The sequence below is a fragment of the Maniola jurtina genome, chromosome 3, assembly GCF_905333055.1.
Source record: "Maniola jurtina chromosome 3, ilManJurt1.1, whole genome shotgun sequence".
Taxonomy (NCBI): Eukaryota; Metazoa; Arthropoda; class Insecta; order Lepidoptera; family Nymphalidae; genus Maniola; species Maniola jurtina.
Window position 1 is genome coordinate 1,016,173 of NC_060031.1, and position 20,894 is coordinate 1,037,066.

General features: G+C 36.4%; 1 protein-coding gene and 1 long non-coding RNA gene across 16 annotated transcripts in view; both read left to right on the forward strand.

The window, feature by feature from the left end:
• The window catches only part of LOC123881043 (disintegrin and metalloproteinase domain-containing protein 22), a 407,047-nt gene that overhangs the window by 68,036 nt on the left and 318,117 nt on the right, over nt 1–20,894 (forward strand). The window lies entirely within an intron of this gene.
• LOC123881078 lies at nt 1,341–19,576 on the forward strand. Its single transcript, XR_006799403.1, has 4 exons — nt 1,341–1,351; nt 3,831–3,834; nt 15,857–15,899; nt 19,566–19,576. It is a non-coding gene; the product is annotated as an uncharacterized LOC123881078 (long non-coding RNA).

Here is a 20,894-nt window from a genome sequence, read left to right on the forward strand (position 1 = left end):
GAAGTGACAATGGGTAAGATACATATTCGGAAAAACGATAGACCTTGGAGTCCCAAGAAGATAGTATGGCGATCTTGCACCGGAAAGTACAGCGTCTTAGATCACTTACCATTAGGTGTACAAATGACATCAAGATTAGGTGTACACACGGGACCAAACGAGTCACAGGGAGCCACTGGATTCAGGTTATGCAAGACCGTAGCGTGTGGAAGTCCCTACAAGAGACCTAGTCCCAGCAGTTGATGTCTCACGTTTGATGATGAAGATGATGATTACTCTACATTCCTCTACTTTTCAACTCGTATTCCCCAGTACCACGATGCACATTATAGGATAATTACTCCATTGAGAACCATCAAGCAAAATGACCAATAAACTCGTTTCGGCGACACCAGAATGCCGTCGTAATTTTTACACCGCCAGTTGGAACAACATTGCCCGTAAAACTCGGGCAGAGTTATTACGCACACCTTTTTATGTTGATAATCATCCGTTTATTACCCTCTGTGACCAACTTCGGACCCTATGTGCCCGGCAAACAATTTTCACGTTATACACTTATCGAATTTTCACATAACATTATTAGTGGTGATACTCTGTGTCAGAAGTCAATTGACTTCTGGACCGATTCCTTGTAATGTAATGAAAATATTAAGAAATTCAATTCTTACAATATTCGGCTTTGAATTGGTTTTCTCTTTGGAGCGCTCTATTTTTGTTTTTGTTTACTTAATTTTTTTTTTGTGATTCAGGGTCTGTTTCACAAGCGCCAGATAAACTTTAACGGATTTTGACATTTTGACAGATATTCAGTATAAAAACTGTCATAACGTCCAATTTATTCGTTAGATGAAGTTTATTTGGAGATTGTGAAACATACCCTTAGTTACTTCTACCTCTGTAAATAAATACTCATCTTTTTTGTCATTTCCTCTTGATTACCTAATAATATATCTTTCTTGTAATACTTTTTCTTCTTAATATTACTTTTTTGTCTCTACAACCACAGGTCTTCACTATCTTAATTATTTTTAGTGTTGCATTAAATTCTTTTACCACTTCATTTCTTAGTCTCTTTTTGTATCGGTTTTGTGATTTCATTTATCATTATTTATCCACATCGAACTTCCTCTACTTTCATCACATATTCTGTCTGGCGCAAAATATTTCAATCTAAAAATAATCTACAACTATTTCGTTTTTAATATACATATTTTAGTTTTCTCATTACTCGACTCAGTATACGAAACACACATTGTGCAGTCACGAAACATCTGTCAAAATCTGTCCCCATTTATTAAGCAATAGATTTGTTCTGGAAACTCCGTAACTATAGTCCGGTTTTTAATTCGTTGGAATTCTGACAGTAATCATTTTATACATTGTGTGGGTTATTATCTGTATGAAAAAAAGAATTACCGCCGGCCGCCCCAAACTATCCTAAATGCCTGTCAACATTAAAAAGCCATAGGCTGTACCGTGGCTATACCTAATATTGGGGATTCCTTTAAAAGTGGAAATCCATAAGAGGCATCCATCATATTATCTTGATGTTTTGACATTTGAAATAGTCTTCTATTAACTTGTCTATTAATTAATAAATAGTAATTTGATACCTACAAACTTACGTCTATAATAAATTTAATCCCTAGAATCAATAATCTATTTTATATTTTATTGATATTTGTTATTCATTTGTAGAAATGGTTTTACCTATAATAACATTAAGAAATGTCAGAATTACACAGAATTAAAAATCAGACTATAAAACCTACGAGTAGATTTTCCGCGAGCACATTCATCGTGAACTATTTACTAACACAATAGGCTGAACATAATTTCAACTCCACCGGACGGGCTAACGCCGGAGGATGGCACGTGTTATGAAAAGCTCCCTCCAGAGGGAGGCCTGATAGGAGCCACTGAGCGGACAGGGGGCCTCGGGTGAAGAGAAAGGGGAAATGAAATCCTGAACTTTTCGATATTTGCACGCGAATCCGCGTTTAAAGCGAATAAGTATTCTCTTTTTGTACCTACACGGAATGTATTGTATGAGTCGTGTATTGTGAGAGAGCAGCGTTACAAAATTCGAGTACTTAATACAGCTTTGTCAAACGTATCAGTGTTTTTGTATTCGTTGTTTTTAACGTTTCATATTTTTTGACGCGAATTTTGATAGGTGCATACTCCGTTCAAAATGTGACTCTAACAGGACAACTATACATCATAATATTTGACAGATTGGTTTAGTGATGACCTGATACATCTATCAGGCCGAATATCGATATATTCAGCCATTTTAATAGGAATATTGGTAGTCATAGTCATACATGTATAGTGAAAAAAATATGGACAGACATAACCAGTCTGCAATTTGAGTTCCTTAAAATACTTAGGTATAAATTGACCAGCGTGGTAGACAATGGCTTTAGCCCTTCTCATTCTGTGCATACCCATTGCTCATTATGGGAGGCAATGAGCTTGATAATAATGATGAGTGCATAAATTCATAGTGATGTTCTATTCATACCCATAGGCTTTATCGATACTTATTAATTCGATAAGTAGTACTTACCTACCTAATTTCAAAGTTGAAAATTTGAGAAAAAATGCTACCGACAATGACTGAATTTGAATTTAATTCGAGAATTCCCAGATTATCATCAACCAATTATGAAAGTGTCGAAAGTAAACATCTATTTTAAACTCAAGGGTGAAAAGCCATTTCCTTATTTGACCCAAACAGAGTATTTCCATTAACAGAGGCCCACAGTGGTGACGGCTACAGCGGCTCCATGTAACAAAGGTACACATTAAGCCAGACTGTGGCTGAATGCCAGTTTAAAATTAATTCGAAACTCATTCCGTTGCGTAATTATTTCTGAGCAAGTTTTCTAAGTAAATAATTTGACCTTCTGTTAGGGGTGCCGATTTGAAAAATAATATAATATCAACTAACTAACATTTCGAAATCTATAGGTACTTATAGTAAAATTTTATCTGGACGATTTCTGCACATTAAATAGGTATAATATAGATATTTTTTCGAAGGAATCATTTTTTTTTAATGTCAGTGCACGCTTTTTAGCATACCAATTATAGTCAATACTTTGAGCCAACTTAAAGTATGATGCTCAGCCCACATTAAGGTTAACGTCAATTCCCAACAACGCCATAATTATCGCGATAATCAACGCGTTAAACTGAATGGCCACACCTGAACGGTTAACGTCTAATGCTAATTGAATTGACTTTAAAATCGTCTTACGCCAAACGGCATTGTGAATGCCGCTATACATTGATCGTGGCTACATCTACGTTTAAGGGGAAACGCCGTTGAACATCGCGTTGTCGGCCGTTAATCTGGCTGGGACATTATAGTTTTATCCTGAACCGGTAATTTTTTTTTGTACCTTTTCCCAGTGTAATTCATTACTAGTTGACCCTCCTAGTTAACTAGACAAGTCTGAATAGGCACCTTCTAGGTAGACGCGTCCTCTTAGACCCCGTCATCACTTTCCATCAGGTGTGATTATAGTCAAGCGCTTGCATATAGTGAATAAAAAAAAATACGGGTCAACTAGTGAGGCTTAGTATCGGATATAAATAAATAGTTAGTCGCTAGGCAAATGTGGCAGCCCTAAACTTGATGGACTTATTTAAATATTCAGGGGATATTTTGTTTCGTTCATAATTTGCTGTCAACTTAGAAATTAAGTGTGACAGCTAGAACAACTGTCAAGAATGACACGGGGTCTTACATTGATGTCGGAGCCCCCACTGTAAGGTCTTAGAAGGATCACCGCCCAGCCTCTCAGTTCTACGTAAAGTATAGTCCTATAATCTGATAATTTTTTATTCTTATTAACCCTCGACCCAAAAAGAAGGGTGTTATAAGTTTGACGTGTGCATCTGTGTATCTGTCTGTGGCATCGTAGCTCCTAAACTAATGAACCGATTTTAATTTAGTTTGTTTTTGTTTGAAAGGTGGCTTGATTGAGAGTGTTCTTAGCTATAATTCAAGAAAATCGGTTCAGCCGTTTGAAAGTTATCAGCTCTTTTCTAGTTACTGTAACCTTCACTTGTCGGGGGTAATATCAAATATCAAATCTTTGAAAAGAGCAACCGCCGAGTTTCTTGCTGGTTCTTCTCGGTAGGAAAGGCATTCCGAACCAGTGGTAGATGCTTTTGACGATTCAAAAGAACTTGTAAAAGTCTAATTGAATAAAAATATGTTGAATTTGAATTTGAAATTTTTAATTTACACTTGTATATTCTTATTCAGATACAAGTTAGCCCTTGACTGCCTCGGATGTATAGGATATTAATTATCATTTTCTATTTTCCGTTACTTCAACTAAATACCTCCATAATAGTCCATGTACCTATGCAACTTGTCTTGTACAACACTTACATAAGTATAAGTCGTGTAAAAGGCCATCTGAGTTTTTAACGAGATCTGGCCAGCTCAGTAAACAGTTTTTAATTATTTAAATTACCAATTCGTCCAACTTTTAATTAGTTAATTCCACTCTGTAATTTACTTGCTTGATTGCGGTCGCGGGCACCTATTTAATTTTTGCTCGAATTTTACTTTTGCGTTTTAGCTAAAGATTTAGGTCAGATTTATTCTGTGGCATTTAGGGATTTTCCTATCTCTAAAAGTATTGCTAATCGTCGTTTAAGTTCTAACACCACGTAAATCTTGGCAACTTTGCAGGAGAGCGAAAAAAAAAGGTTTGGGTTGTTATGAATACCGTGCAGTTGCTTTTATACAGGGTCCGTACTTCAAAAGTAGCGGGATCGAACCCCCGACCTCCGATTAGGAGGCGGACGTCCTAACCACTAGGCTATAACAGCTTATTGATCCATGATGTCAAAACGATCAAATAATAATGACTACAGTATTTAATTGTCTAGTAAAATATAATAAAATACGATTTTTTTAGAAATAAGTGCACGATTTTAATCAGAATATCTGTACCCAAGTAGTTCGTCATATCCCAGATAACTTTTCAAAGATTCTCGAGTCTTGGCTATTTTGTCCCGAAAGGGGGCAAGCCAACATGGGAGATTATTAGCCTAAGGCACTGTTCGCATTCCTTTGATGTGACCCGACGTAGACTTGGCATGGTATATATACGCGATCAAAAGGATGTAGGTTTTAAGAGGACGACTGGTGTCGACAGTCGATCTCTGTACTATATACCTATATGACAGGTCGAGATGGCAATCGGGGTATGAGGCGGGGAGACGCCATAAGAGAGAGAGAAATCATAAGTACTTAGGAGTTCCGTGTTGTTAAAATAGAAGTCCTTAATAGATTTTTTCTGATGTTTATAATGGGCCATATTATGCCAGTTCCCTCATAAAATTATATTATTATTCTATTATCTATTTAATCTAAAACTATAACAATTTTAGAGAATCATGCTCATGAAATAAGTACAGCCCGCTGACAGACAGACAGATATCCGGACAATGGACTAATATAGGGTCCCGTTGCCATTCTTCGGGTACGGAACCCCAAAAATTAAGTACCTAAAAGCTCATCTAAAATTATTTTATAGGGTAATTCTGAAACAAGACTATTACAGCATTACTACGCGTAAAATTCAGAGATAAAATATAAAATCCAGTGACCGTAGTAATACCAGATAATTACGGAGTGAAATTAATTAATTAAGAGTCGTACTTTATTAATTTATTATTAAAAATTGGTTGCACAGTCTGGGTTATTGCGTTATGCAGTCAAAATCTGAGCTTTTATTTATATGTATTTTACCTTTGTACCTCTATATTGTAATACTACACTAGATGGGGCATGCCGACTTGTTAGTCTCAATCTACGACAAGATAACTAAGGCTTCTCTTCGTGCCTACTTTACTCTATCCACGGAGAGAAATTAGTAAGTATAGGACTCTCTCTGTTACATAATCCCATACAAATGATAAAGACAAAGAACTCAGTGGACGTTAACCATTTTGAAGCACCAACCAATCACAAACGAAACTATGTTTTCGAATTGAATTTCGAATGTTTTTTGAAAACATGTTGGTGGTCAACCTTTCAAAATAGTTAAGTTAGTGCGTTTTTAGGGTTCCGTACTGTCTTTGTAATTTGTACGGGATTAAGTGACCGAGAGAGCCCTATACTATTTTTTTTTCGAGGATAGAGTAATAGTCGCGGTAGCTAAAACCACTTAACGTCAAATTAGTTTAGCATGTGATAAATGTCATTACTTAGCATTTGAACAACCTAACCTCTAACCTCCATTTAGGCTCCAGGCATTGAAAGAGGCGTACTAAGCCCCACTAAGTGGCAAGTTCTATCATTATGTAGTAGCGATGGGCATGATTGCTAATTTTAGACCATTTTCATTTGGTTTTTTTTTTTCTTGAGAGTGATTTCACAGGCGATTTTATACTGAAAGTGATCATCAATTACTGATCAATTTTCGCACTTACAATCGTTTTACTACACTAATTTAACTGGGAATTACGATCAAGATCAAAAACAGTGTCGTGCCGGAACGCTAAATCGTCTGGCGGCCGGTTTAGTGGTAGCTAGCCACAGTAAGTACCACTAGGGTGGTAATTCATAGGCTACTTTAAGTCAAGTAGCATATGAAAAGGCTTTTCACGTGATTTTTCACATGCTATCTGTGAAACGGTCCATCTCTAGTACGTATCTTCGAGGGTCCTGTATCAGACGTGCGGTTCGCGTAATGTATGTTGGCTGGACGCCAGTTCACTTGCTGCCGGAGTCTTCGCTTCGATTCGCTATACGATTCGACGGGTCCATTTGGTTGGATATTGGTTTTGGGGACGTGATTAAAGTAGCTATACTCTGACCTATTATAACTAAGTATTATCTGTTTCACGTTTGCACTATCTCCATTGCATTGCTCCAAAATTTCATGGTTTAAAATGATATTGATAAAATTCTTACTATTTTACCGATATTCAAAATTCCAGTGTTGACGTGTGAAAGATGTCTTAGCCATCAAACTATGATCACATTGTTAGAAATTCATATTATGTGTACCAAATTTTAATACAAGTGTAAATTAAAAATTTATAACACCCCCGACAAGTGAAGGTTATATTAACTAGAAAAGAGCTGATAACTTTCAAACGGCTGAACTGATTTTCTTGGATTATAGCTAAGAACACGCTCGATCAAGCCACCTTTCAAACAAAAAAAACTAAATTAAAATCGGTTCATTAGTTTAGGAGCTACGATGCCACAGACAGATACACAGATACACCGATACACAGATACACACGTCAAACTTATAACACCCCTCTTTTTGGGTCGGGGGTTAAAAATTGGTCCAGTAAATTCAGGGCTGTGACAGATTGACAGACAGACAGACACGAATGAGCCTATCGGGGTTCTATTTTACATTCGAACGTTCAAACTCTAAAAAACAGGTCAAGTGTGAACCGGACTCACAAACGAAAGGTTCCGTACAAGATTTAACATTTTTAATCTTTATTTGAAAGGCGATCATTTTGAAATTCGCCATCTTAGTTCTGTAAAGGTAGTAAAAACAAACACACTTTCGCATTATTAATATTTGTATGGATGCTTAAAAAATGTATCCCAATTTCTTATAACTTTAAATGCTAATAATTAGAGGCATTACACAGGTTTTAACTTTAAACTTTACTTATACGAAAAATGAAATTGGTAAAGAGGAATATGCATGAGTCAAGGTCTCCGGTACTAAAAGAAGGTTCATTTAGATAATTTCCCTAAGCGCACGTTTTACTGAGGACCCTGTTGCCTACAAGATGATAGTTACAACAATATTATGTTATGTATATTCTAAAGTAATAAATTGTGAAGGCAATTTTGGGATCTTGAATATTTATCAAAAATTTGAATATAAACGCCCTTGATGGTAGTTTTGATGCTTTGTTTACCTGTAGCTTGGAAACATTATGAAGTTCAGTATATAAGGTTGAAATGAAATATAATAAACATTTTTTTTAACCCCCGACCCAAAAAGAGGGGTGTTATAAGTTTGACGTGTGTATCTGTGTGTCTGAGGCATCGTAGCTCCTAAACTAATAAACCGATTTTAATTTAGTTTTTTTGGTTGAAATCGAATGATCGAAGAAAATCGGTTCAGCCGTTTGAAAGTTATTAGCTCCTTTCTAGTTTTCTTATAGAGGTTTTTGTGTCGGGGGTTTTTAAATTTTAATTTTATATGTATATTGTATAGGTTATAATATATTTATTTATGTATAATTTATTTACATCCATAATTGACGACTTCCCTGGCTCAGTGATAAGCGCTGTGATCTTATTAGTGGGTGGTCCCCAGTTCGATTCCTGGCAGAGGTTTGGAATTTTGAAATTTCTAAAAAAAATAAAAATACCTGTGTGTTTATGTGGAAAATCAAAAATATTTATTTAGCAAAATCGTAGTTACACAGTCGTGGTATTGGTATATCATTTGGTCGTTAGACGCGCTTTGTTCGAGTGAGCTATTTGCAGCGAAGTCGTTAGAAAGTCGTTCACACCAAATTGTATGCCAGTTCTGGATTTTATAACTCTTTGGAGCAGTAAGTGCGCACATAAATTTTTCCTTCCTCTAGCTTTATTCAAACCCCAATGACAGTGTAACAATCCTTTTGTTTATGCAGTGAATTTTTTTTTTTTTATTCCGATAGATATAGGTACGGTCGGCCTCAGCATTCGAGTAGCAATAACGCGAAACTATTGCATTAAATATAAACACGCAACACACCTAACGCATGTGCATAACCGTGCCACGGGTGCTAGATGTACAAGTACAAGTTAGCCCTTGACTGCAATCTCACTTGATGGTAAGTGATGATGTAGTCTAAGACAAGGAAGCGAACCACTAGGCCATCAGAGCTCTATCAACTTATTAATATCATTCATTATTATGACCATCTCATCGAAAGCTTTAGAAATATCGGCACGTCATCTCCAACCAGGATGAGGCTTAAATCATCCAAGAGAAAAAACAGTGGGCGACGAAAAAATTTCTTGTAAGTCCCTAAGCGTATAGTCATAAGGTTGAAGATGCAATGGCGATGGCGAAACCTGTAGCGCTGGTTGTATGACACGAGGCCTTACTGATTTCCCTAGAGTTTTTTGCCGATAGCCCGGATCACATCCAATTTTTATCATCCACTTACTTCGTTGTTTTAGCATTGTGTAAAATTAAATTCTCGTTTGTTTGGTGGGTATTTGGAATTACAACGGAAAATCTGAAACTAATCATCACTTACCAATTACCATATTATATTAATGAAATCCAGGCAGGTGAAGTCGCGGGCATCAGCAAGTTATTAAATAAATGAATATAGGTAAGTGTTGTCCGTGTTACGTTGTCATATTTTTAAAATTATGAAAATCAATCACCCATTTATCTCTACAGAAGAAAAGTATTTCTGAATTTTAGGGTTTCAATAAATAAATAAAAAATATTGTTTTTGAAATAGATTATAACTATTATCTTGTTCATTAAACGAGATGTACCAAATATGATTTAATTTGATAATAATATAGACAAAACATATGTGTCCTATGTAGATAGTTAGGAATAATTATTATTTATCACACTTCACACTAATATTATAAAGGCGAAAGTTTGTGTGTGTGTGTGTGTGTGTATGTTTGTTATTCCTTCGCGCTAAAACTACTGGACGGATTGGGCTGTTTAGAATGGAGATAGACTATACTCTGGATTAGTACATAGGCTACTTTTTATCCCGGAAAATAAAAAATTTCCCACGGGATTTTTGAAAAACTACATCCACGCGAACGAAGTCGCGGGCATCAGCTAGTTGATAAATAAGTAGGTTCCCTACTCCTGCATCAATGTTAAATTTTAAATTGAAATTCAAAGTCCATGGAAACCACTGAGTAGTCTAATACGAAGTTTTACTTTTATAAACAGTAGCTGTCTACAAGTTAACAACATAGTTTGGTCGCCATTGAATCTGGCGGTATTCCCAACGTTAACCAATACATTAGCAAACCGCTCGGTTAAATTTAACTTTACCCAACCAACACAATTAAGGCTCGTTCCGTACCGTTTTGTACTAATGTTCTTTGTAATAGTTTTACAAGTACTTCGTTAGCTACCTACGTGCTTAGTTTAAAACTACCGGGAAAGGGACGAATATACAAAGCTCCTTTGTAATAGAGTGGGACAGATAAAGTTCTAACTACGCGTGCTTCTGCGATGGAATTTAACAATTGGATGATAATTTTGGGTGGTTTTAATCTAGGTTTTGAGTTTAATCTAATCTTCTTTAAATAACGGATGCGTGAGGTGATATTATTTTGTTGACTGAAATTCTTGAATTAGTACATAGCGCGGAGGATTTCAGATCTCCATCTCCGAAGATTTTTATCAAATATTCACCTAATAAATGGTGGCACTCAAGAAGAGTTTTCTGCTTCTATTATTAGTCTGGATCTCGGCAGGGTTCGAAAATAGTCGGGCACAATCCGTCATACATTATTTTATATTATTGATGAATATCACTAACGGTTGTTAAAACGCTACAGTAGAGATATAGTGGGATCAAAATGTAATAAATTTTGAAATAATCACATCACACTAATATTATAAAGGCGAAAGTTTGTATGTGTGTGTGTGTGTGTGTGTGTGTGTGTGTGTGTGTGTGTGTGTGTGTGTATGTTTGTTACTCTTTCACGCAAAAACTACTGCACGGATTTGGCTGAATTCGGAATGGAGATAGATAATATCCTGGATTAGCACATAGGCTACTTTTTATCCCGGAAAACCAAAGAGTTCCCACGGGATTTCAAAAAACCTAAATTCACGCGTACGAAGTCACGGGCGTCAGCTAGTATGTATATAAAATTATTTAGAAAATATAATAATTTTCAAACTTTTGTGAGAATTTGCTTCGTGATTTTTCACAGCCTATTTTAACTAATATGAAATGTGATTTTTCACATGCTACCTGTGAAATGGTCCATCTCTAGATGTCACTAATTAGTCAGTTATTTGAGTCATGCAGGTATCATTGCTGTGTACACACCCCCACAGTAGTGAGTCTGACCTACTTAGCAATGCGAGCCGTTAGACAATAGATTGTTCATCGCTCTATTGTGTTCGGGTCAGCCGTAATTAGCGCGGGGTCTAAATCTAGTTTATCTAGATTTGTGTGCAACTCATTGTGTAACTATAGGCTCATGGTAGTTTAAACACCAAAAAGCGGGGTTAAAATGTTATAATTGGCCAACTTTCGTGCGATTTTGTTTCGTTTGCTTTATTAATATGAATAGGTTTATTGCGTGATTTTTCACAGGAAGGTTTTTACGTGATTTTTCACATGCTGCCTGTGAAATGGTTCATCTCTAGATGTCACTCATTAGTCAGTCGTTTGAGTCGTGCAGGTATCATTGCAGTGTGTACACACCCCCACAGTAGCGAGTCTGACCTACTTAGCAATGCGAGCCGTTAGACAATAGATTGTTCATCGCTCTATTGTGTTCGGGTCAGCCGTAATTAGCGCTGGGTCTAAATCTAGTTTATCTAGTTTTGTTTAGAAAATTATAAATGGGGTGATACAATTTAATTTTTATGTTTTTGTGCCTGCTTTTGAAATTGTACAATTTTTTTCTATATTTATATAATACCGAGCAAATGAGCGAGTCTTGTTGCACCGGGTTCCGTTCCTTGATATTACCATTACATATCGTAAGTGTAATTATTTTGTTGCTTAAATTATCTGTAACTGCAAATCTAGATGTGTAATCAAGTACAAAATGGTTTCCAAATTTTTCCCCTTATTGGTGCTTTTTTGCCAACTCTTAAAGTCAACAGGAATGTGCGGCATAGTTAATGTTGTGTCTTTTGAATGCATTGACTTCGAAGTTCGATTTTTTAGGGGTTGTAGCTTGAGTGTTTTGTATCATTTTCAACTTGATACCTCCGCGCGTTCCTGAGAAAAGGGTTTTGACAGACAGACAGACCGACAACGAAGTGATCCTAAAGGGTTCCTTTTTTTCTCTGTAATTACAGAACCCTATAAAACCAAAATTCACGTGGGTGAAATCGTTTTTATAATCTAGTCTAAATATATGAAAAGAAAAGCTGACTGACTGACTGATCTATCAACGCACAGTTCATTCTACTGGACGGATCGGGTTGGAGCTTGGCATGCAGATAGCTAGACATCCATTAAGCAAGGATTTTTGAAAATTCAACCCTTGAGAGGTTAAACAGGGGTTCAAAATTTGTGTAGTCCACGCGGACAAAGCGGGCATAAGCTACTTGTATAAACAAGTGTAAATTAAAAATTTTCAATACCCCCGACAAATCATTTTCAAATAAATAATTATGTATATCTAGGCAACGTCCATCTTGACAGCTTGACATTTGTCAATTGACACTTGAATATTATGAACCTAAGGGTTATCTAACCTTCTTTTCTACAAGAAAACTAGAAAAGAGCTGATAACTCTTAAACGGCTGAACCATTTTTTTTGGATTATAGCTAAGAACACTCTCGATCAAGTCACCTTTCAAACAAAAAAAACTAAATTAAAATCGGTTCATTCGTTTAGGCGCTACGATGCCACAGACAGATACACAGATACACAGATACACAGATACACAGATACACAGATACACAGATACACAGATACACAGATACACAGATACACAGACACACAGATACACAGATATACAGATACACACGTCAAACTTATAACACCCCTCTTTTTGGGTCGGGGGTTAAAAACATTCAACGAAATCAATTGAAACTCCAAACAGAACAAAAATCTGACACAGCTGAAATGTTGTCTAGTATACAATAACGTACTGACCTGCTGTTGGCAGGTTTATTTGCTGACTATACGATGTCTCCCGCTGCGAAGGAAATATATATTTCCTTCAACACGGATCTATTATTGTTATGGAAGAGATCACGTTGCTGTTGCAAAACAAAATATTTTTGGGACACACGAATATTGCGAAAATATTCGGTTTATAAAGGAACTAATATTAACAAAGGAATTTCCATGTCCTTTTCCAGGACATAAACGTAGGTAGTTTCATTCTCATTTGAATAACAAGCAACCAAAGTCAATGAAATGTATATATTTAAGAAGCTAATATCTGTGGTTTGCCAGATTTCCGTTAAAATGTCTAGTTGAAAATATAGCGATAGTTTATACCTACGGCTAGAATAAAGAATAATTAAATAAAAATCATGATTTTTATTTAGTTTTAGTTAATTATTATTAACGTCACGTACGGAAGGCGATCAATAACCGCACAAGACGATAAACGATTAAAATTTCCAATTTTTTAACATTAGAGTTATTTCTGCGGGAAAATACTTTGCCAACATTTTAGTTATGTAAACGATAGGCTGAGATACTTTTCACAAAACAGTCCAAGGCCCTAAAAAAACGCGAAAAACAATATAAATTAAAATAAATTGAGTATTCAACAGAAAAAATAAATTCTAAACTTTTTGTCCTACAATAAAAGGCGCAAACGGAAATCCAATAATTAATTTATCTGATCAAAACGTCATTAATGCCGAATCCGATATAAATATCCCCACCGTTACTAACACAGTATTAACGAGTATGCAAATGAGAAAATCGATATTCCGGCATCGTTATCCATATCAGCATTTCAAAGACTATGCAATTTTCACACCAAACTATGATAATACAGTGTGACTGGAACAACTCTATTACATTTAGCTATTGAATAATAAACGCCAAGGCAGCCGCCAAGACGTGATCTGCCCGACGCGGCACGTGAGATGCCTCCAAAACCAACAACTAGATAGAATAATGCACCGCTGTCACCTCAAACTAACTAAATTGCACTTTATCACCGCACCCTTAAATCCATTTTTGTTCGAAACCAATTTGAACTTCGGCCATTCTGAGCAAAGTTTTTTGAAGTTGAGGTCCTCCCAATTTTCTGGGCAATTCTCCCAGCCAGGATGCCCATTGTCAGTTTGAAATGTGCGCTGGATAGTCAAATAGGGAGACGTAATTTATGGCAATTTCAGGGAACTTAGCCGAGTTCGTTTAACCTTAAGAGAGATGAAATGGAATCTTTGATGTATTCGAAAACTTAAATTAGTAGTCATTGATTCTCGCCGATTTTGCTCAATTCCGCTTTTTTAATGGAGAAAAAAGTTCCGACTATTACAAGAATTATTATTAGAATCTATAAAGGAAATACACCCCAGACCCAGATGACCCAAATTGGGCATTTCATTTTTCCAGCTAGTGAAAAAAAAATCCTGAAATTATTATAAGGTGTGCCCTATTGCAATAGTCATTTATTAATTATCACTATAATAAGTATATTCAAAGTTATTCTCGAAGATGTTTTTTGTTGGTTTAACATTCTTTCAACTTCCTTTTAGCTTTGCCGTAGTCGGGTAAAAAGTATCCCGGAGTTATATAGAACCTGAACCAAACAAGACCTAATGGAAAATTAATTTGATCACTGAAATTATAGGGGGCTAGTAAAAGATACTTTGTATGAAGAACTGGGCTTTTATTAATTATAATTTCACCGATATCGGGAGCGTGATGAACTTTACACTGGGTATTCAGTTTTGGCGGGTTTACGATATCCCGAAAATATTCAATTTCAGCGAGGCGAAGGCCTTTGATATCAGAATTTAAATTGTGTCAAACAGAAAATCTCTTTTAAAATATACCAAATATTTTGGGTAATACTATTTATGTCGGAATATGATATTCATATACTTATTTTTATGATAACACTGGCGACCCCCTTTTACACATTAGGTACTAGCTGATCCCGCGACTTTGTTCGTGTGCATTTAGGTTTATAAAATCCTGTGGGAACTCTTTGATTTTCCGGGTTAAAAAGTAACCGATGTTACTCTCCTGGTCTTTAACTATATGCATGTAAAAAATCACGCCGATCGGTTGCTCCGTTGCGGCGTGATTGAAAGAAAAACCAACGAATTGATAAATAAACACACATTCGCATTTATAATTTGGGCAGTGGTTATTTCTCCGCGAGGATTTACGAGTAGGTCTTTTAAACTCCTGTATGAACTTTTTTATCTTCCGGGTAAAAAGTAGCTGCTTTTTCGGTTTGGCAAATTTGGTTAAGCCGATGCAACCAAACGCAATAGACTGACAGATACTTTCATGGTCATAATATACTTAAGTATGGATGAATCTTTTTTGTGGTAGCTAGTTTTATATGTACTTTCTTTTATGTCAGGCATTTTTATTGCCATACAGTGGAGTTCATTCAATCAATCAGCCTGTTTGCGTCCACTGCTGGACATAGGCCTTCCCAAGAGCCTCCGCCTTCCTCATTCACCCACTTCTCGCTATCTTCTTAAGGTCGTCAGTCCAGGGGGTTGGAGGTCGTCCCACCCTGCGCTTGCTGTTTCAGTGGAGTTATTGGTCTCGAATATGATTTGTATTTTTACAAGAGACGAGCAGGCAGGGCATAGTAAACAAAACTGTACATCTTGGACTGTCCCAGCAAATATTTGTACAAGTAATGGCAGTTTCCGATGCAAAAGAAAATAACAAAAACGTTTATTGTCTACGCTTTATCTAATGCGGACGAGACATCCGTTACTCCCTTCATTGTGTTTTATTTAGTTTCGACATTTTCTTTTGGAAATAAATAACGTAAATTCGGCGAAGTTTCCAATAATGTGCGCAGAGTGACCATAATATTTGTGATGATGGAAGACATTTTTTCAGTGCCTTCCTAACCACATCTTATAGTTATTCTACATTCATCTTATATTCCAATAGGTACTGTATTCTATTGCAAGTTCGTTTTGAAGTAAATGTTAGAGCCTGTATGCGTCCAGTGCTGGACAGATGCCTTTTCAAGAGCGTCCTTCCTCATTAACCCGCTTCTGGTCACCTTCTTCAGGTAATCAGCCCAGCGGGGTGGAGGTCGTCCCACACTGCGCTTACCGGTACGTCGTCGTCTTCACTCCAGAACACGTCTGCCCCATCGGCCGTCGGTTTTGCGACAGACATGACCTGCCCATTGCCATTTCAGCTTGCTAACTAATCCTTTGAGCTATGTCGGTTGCGTGTATTCTTGTGTGAATTTCCTCGTTCCGGATTTTATCCCTAAGAGTGATGCTCAACATAGCTCGCTCCATAGGACGCTTTTGTCCATAAGGACAGAAATCCCCGAAGTGTGGATAAAATGTTCGCTGATACCTTGCCACGGATTCAACGTACACAGTGTGTGATATAATATCTTGTTCGCTGGACCGGAAGTGAACAAAGTCTCGAGCGCTCAGCGCGGAGTAAAATTTAAGATATTTTATTTTTTCGAGGATTTCCTCGTAATTTTGTACAGTCCGAATCTGTCGATGTCCTCGAGTGTTTCGAAGATGTTGTGTACTGGGTACTTTAGTTCCTTGTGTGCGTTATTCGATGCAGTTGCAAGCGAAATATAAGTACCCTGAAGTCTGTCCCTCGTCTATGCAGGCCTTTATTTTTAGGAAGTCTGTAATATACAATGTCATATACTTACAGGAAAAGCAAGCAAGCTACATGCACCACCACCAAAAAGTTCCATACAGACTCGAAAAGACACACTTTTACAGTCAGATTACTGGCTTGAAAGTAAAGTTATTAGTTCAGTCGGCCGTCCGTCGGGTTCTAGTGGATCAATTTTGATCGATATTCGCGAAATGATTGATCCTTTTCAACTATGTATAGGTTTGCGCTTTACTGCAATCATACTGAATAGCAGACGATGATGCGGTCTTAAGGTAGAGCGCGCCTGCCTAGAAAATGCCTATGTTAACAGTAATACAAAGTGATACAAGGAGCCTTGTTTTAGGAGTAAGAGGCTATGTCAGATGTTTATGGGGGTGGGCGCACGTGTGTGGTGTGTGTGTGTGTGTGTTAAGTTACAAATAATAGTTAAGTTCCTACCTATAATATTAATTTAGCTACAAATAAAGTCAGAATCCTACACAACTAAACAGAAGCACCAAGTGAAAATAGAGTAGTTTCCTTTGTAGTAATTGTATGGCGTGTCTGTAGACACAGTCGTAGCTTTATTAAGACATTTACCGACTTCAGTTACAACAGAGGCTGAGAAGCTTGCAATCAAAGCCTTGCCAAATACACGGACGTGATGGCAGAGCCCGTTATAAAACTAAAGGGCTTAGGCACTTGAACTTACAGTCCTTAGTGATTTTATGCCTTTTGGCTTGCTTCCAATTTTATTTTCAGGTTTCTTTTAAAAACACAACGTGATTTACTAAAAACTTAAATGGGTAAAAGGTCTCAGGTATTCTAGATTGTCCTTTGTCTATGGAATTACTTAGATTCAGGAAATTACGGATATGGATGACAGGTAGTTGCAAACGTTTTTTTTTTAACTTAACTAGGGTTTTATATGCCCCATTTGAATTACTCAATTTTAGTATGGAGGTCCTAGAGAGCAAACCTGTCGTTTTGAGCTGTACGCTGATATTAAATCAGTCTTAGTTTCTCCCTTTATTAATCTAAATATATGAAAAAGAAAAACCCTGTCCAAATGACTAACTTGTCTGTAAATATGTAGAAATATATCCTGTATATAATATATTTTCCTTAAACTATTTGTGTGTGGAGCTAAAATTAACAATTTTAGCTACAACAAAATCTAACTTTCTATTAGTCATAGTCATTTATTTTTGATAATATACATTGTACGTCAATCCAATAATTCAAATTATTTTTTATAATAAAATGTCACAATAATTTTTCTTAAAAATATAGAATAAAATACAATAATAAATATTGATAATCAATTTTGTCTTCAATCTGTCTAAGTAGGAATTCATTAAAACTATAGAAAGACTCCTCGACAAGCCAGCTTTTCATTTTTCGTTTAAAAATGTCAATGTTTTCAAATTCAAATTCAAATTCAAAATGTTTTTATTCAATTAGACTTTTACAAGTTCTTTCGAATCGTCAAAAGCATCTACCACTGGTTCGGAATGCCTTTCCTACCGAGAAGAACCAGCAAGAAACTCGGCGGTTGCTCTTTTCAATGATTTGATATACAATATTATGCCATGTATACAAGCAATTGAAGTCCTGCGCATTGCTGGAGCGAATCGAAGTTCAAATCCACGCTTTTTTATCATTTACATAATCTTCGATAGTATAATATGCTTTTCTCAGGAGCATATTTTTAATAGATTTTTTGAACCTGTGTAAAGGCAAGTCCAAAATTGACTGAGGAATTTTGTTATAGAAGATTATACCCATTCCCACAAATGACTTTTGGACCTTCCTGAGACGGAGCGTAGGAGTCGCAAGCCTGTTACGGTGTCTAGTCAGCCTGTTGTGTAGATCGCCAACCTTCTTGTAACTAAGAATATTTTGTCTTACAAAAATTATGTTGTTGTAAATATATTGAGAGGCAATTTTATTACATAATGTGTTATTACAAAATAATGATTTATTTTATTTTTAAATTATCCCTTATGTGGCTCTTCCATTCCACGTAACATCAGTGAAGTGCGTTGTGCTGGTGTGGCACTAATAAAAGCATAGTGCAAAATAATAATAATAAGAAGTAGGTAACTATACAAGCCAACTTTTACATTTTTAAAGTAAGAGAAATTCTGAAAGGTTTCAAAATAGTATCGAATGAAAGTATCTAAGAGCCAAATCATATAGACATCAAATTGGGTCACAGAGAGTCCAAGTCGATATAAAATTACTTTAGCTCCGGCAGCTTGTCCGTCCGTTCAGCACGCCAGTCACGTCGCGCACCTGGCGGTTACCTACATATAATATGAGGACTGAATTCGATCTTATTATCTCATTTCATCTGGAACGTTACTTTCATTGCTTTTACCTTTTCTTGGTTAATGCGTTTTTGGTTGCCCGATCAGGCTTAATGTAAACAACCGCTTTTTAGTCTGTCTGTCCAACAAGTGTAAATTAAAAATTTATAGCACCTCCGACAAGTGAAGGTTACAGTAACTAGAAAAGAGCTGATAACCTTCAAACGCCAATTATAGCTAAGAACACTCTCGATCAAGCCACCTTTCAAACAAAAAAAAAAACTAAATTTAAATCGGTTTATTCGTTTAGGAGCTACGATGCCACAGACAGATACACAGATACACACATCAAACTTATAACACCCCTCTTTTTGGGTCGGTTAAAAATGCAAGTTAAAATCATATGAAAGCTGTCAAAAAGCTACTTTGCAGATAGAGCAACTTCAGTTAAAGAAACTATAAACTTTTTAAAAGTTTCCTTTAAAAGTTGCCAATTGCTACAACCTAATAGCCCGGTTTACAATTGCCGCAATTTTATGGCAATCTGTGAGAAACTTTGATAGTAGAGTATAGCGGCAATAGAAATACACATTCTGTGAAAATTTCAGATCTCTACCTATTATGGTTCACGAGATACTGCCCGCTGACAGACAGACGGACGGACAGATAGTGGAGTCTTAGTAATAGGGCCCTGTTGGCACTCTTCGGGTAGGGAACCCTAATTTAATTAACCCTCAATTTACTTAAAGGCACCTCCAAAAAAAGCAAGTCAAAAATCCATATGAAAGCTGCCCAATAACGTCGAATACACAGTCAATGTCCAGAGCAATATGAAATTACTTCAGATATAGTAGAACCTTCGCCATTTCCTGCCCTAAGCTTACATTATGTAGTCACGTAGCCTTGCGGTTACTTATACGTAGATTATTAAAGAGCAACCGCCGAGTTTCTTGCTGGTTCTTCTCGGTAGGACCGGCATTCCGAACCAGTGGTAGATTTTCTGACGATTCAAAAGCACCTTTTGAATTTAATTGAATAGACTCAATTTGAACTTATTATACTCATATGCTTGTAGGGTTTTTATATCTTGCAATAAAACGTCATATCAATAGTAATTAATTGTAAGGCATCACTCCGGAAAAACTGGTATTATTTTGAACCAAAATAATACCCTTGAAATATCCTCCCAAAACATGCGCAAGGAACACAGGTCACAATACGTAGAGGTTATCAAGAGATAATCTTAAAAATAACGAATGGCAAAATAATTTATTTAATTAGAGTGTAATTGATATCGCAACATCTAATTTCCCAGTCGAGTTAAAAAATCGTATGAAAGCAGTCTAATAGCGTTGGATACACAGTGAATGTCCGGAGCAATATGAAATTACTTCAGATATAGAACCTTGGCCGTTTCCTGCTGTAGGCTTATGTTATGGCAGTCACGTAGATCACCTTGTGGTTACAAGAAGACTCAATTCGAACTTATTATACTCATCTGCAAGGTTACTTTCGTTTGTAGGGTTTTCATGCTTATTATTACTCTTATGCCGGTGTGATTATCACACTAATATTATAAAGGCGAAAGTTTGTATGTGTGTGTGTGTGTGTGTGTGTGTATGTTTGTTACTCCTTCACCACTGGAGGGATTTGGCTGAAATTTAGAATGGAGATAGATAATATCCTGGATTAGCACATAGGCTACTTTTTATCCCGGAAAATCCAAGAGTTCCCACGGGATTTTGAACAACCTAAATCCACGCGGGCGAAGTCGCGGGCATCGGCTAGTGGTTCTATAGTTTGTTCTTATATCGGATTTTTTCTTTTCTTATAAAATAATCTGGGTAGCATTACGGTTAGGCCAATCTCTAAGATTTCTATAAAAACAAGTTTAAAACAGTATACGTTTCCTATAGTAAAAAGTGCAGTTTGAATGCTCAAGCTGCATTTTTCATTAAAGGAAACGACTTGCATATAACGGAAGAAATTCTCAGTTATATTATCTAACTAGCCGATGCCCGCGACTTCGCCCGCGTGGATTTAGGTTTTTTGAAATCCCGCGGGAACGCTTTGATTTT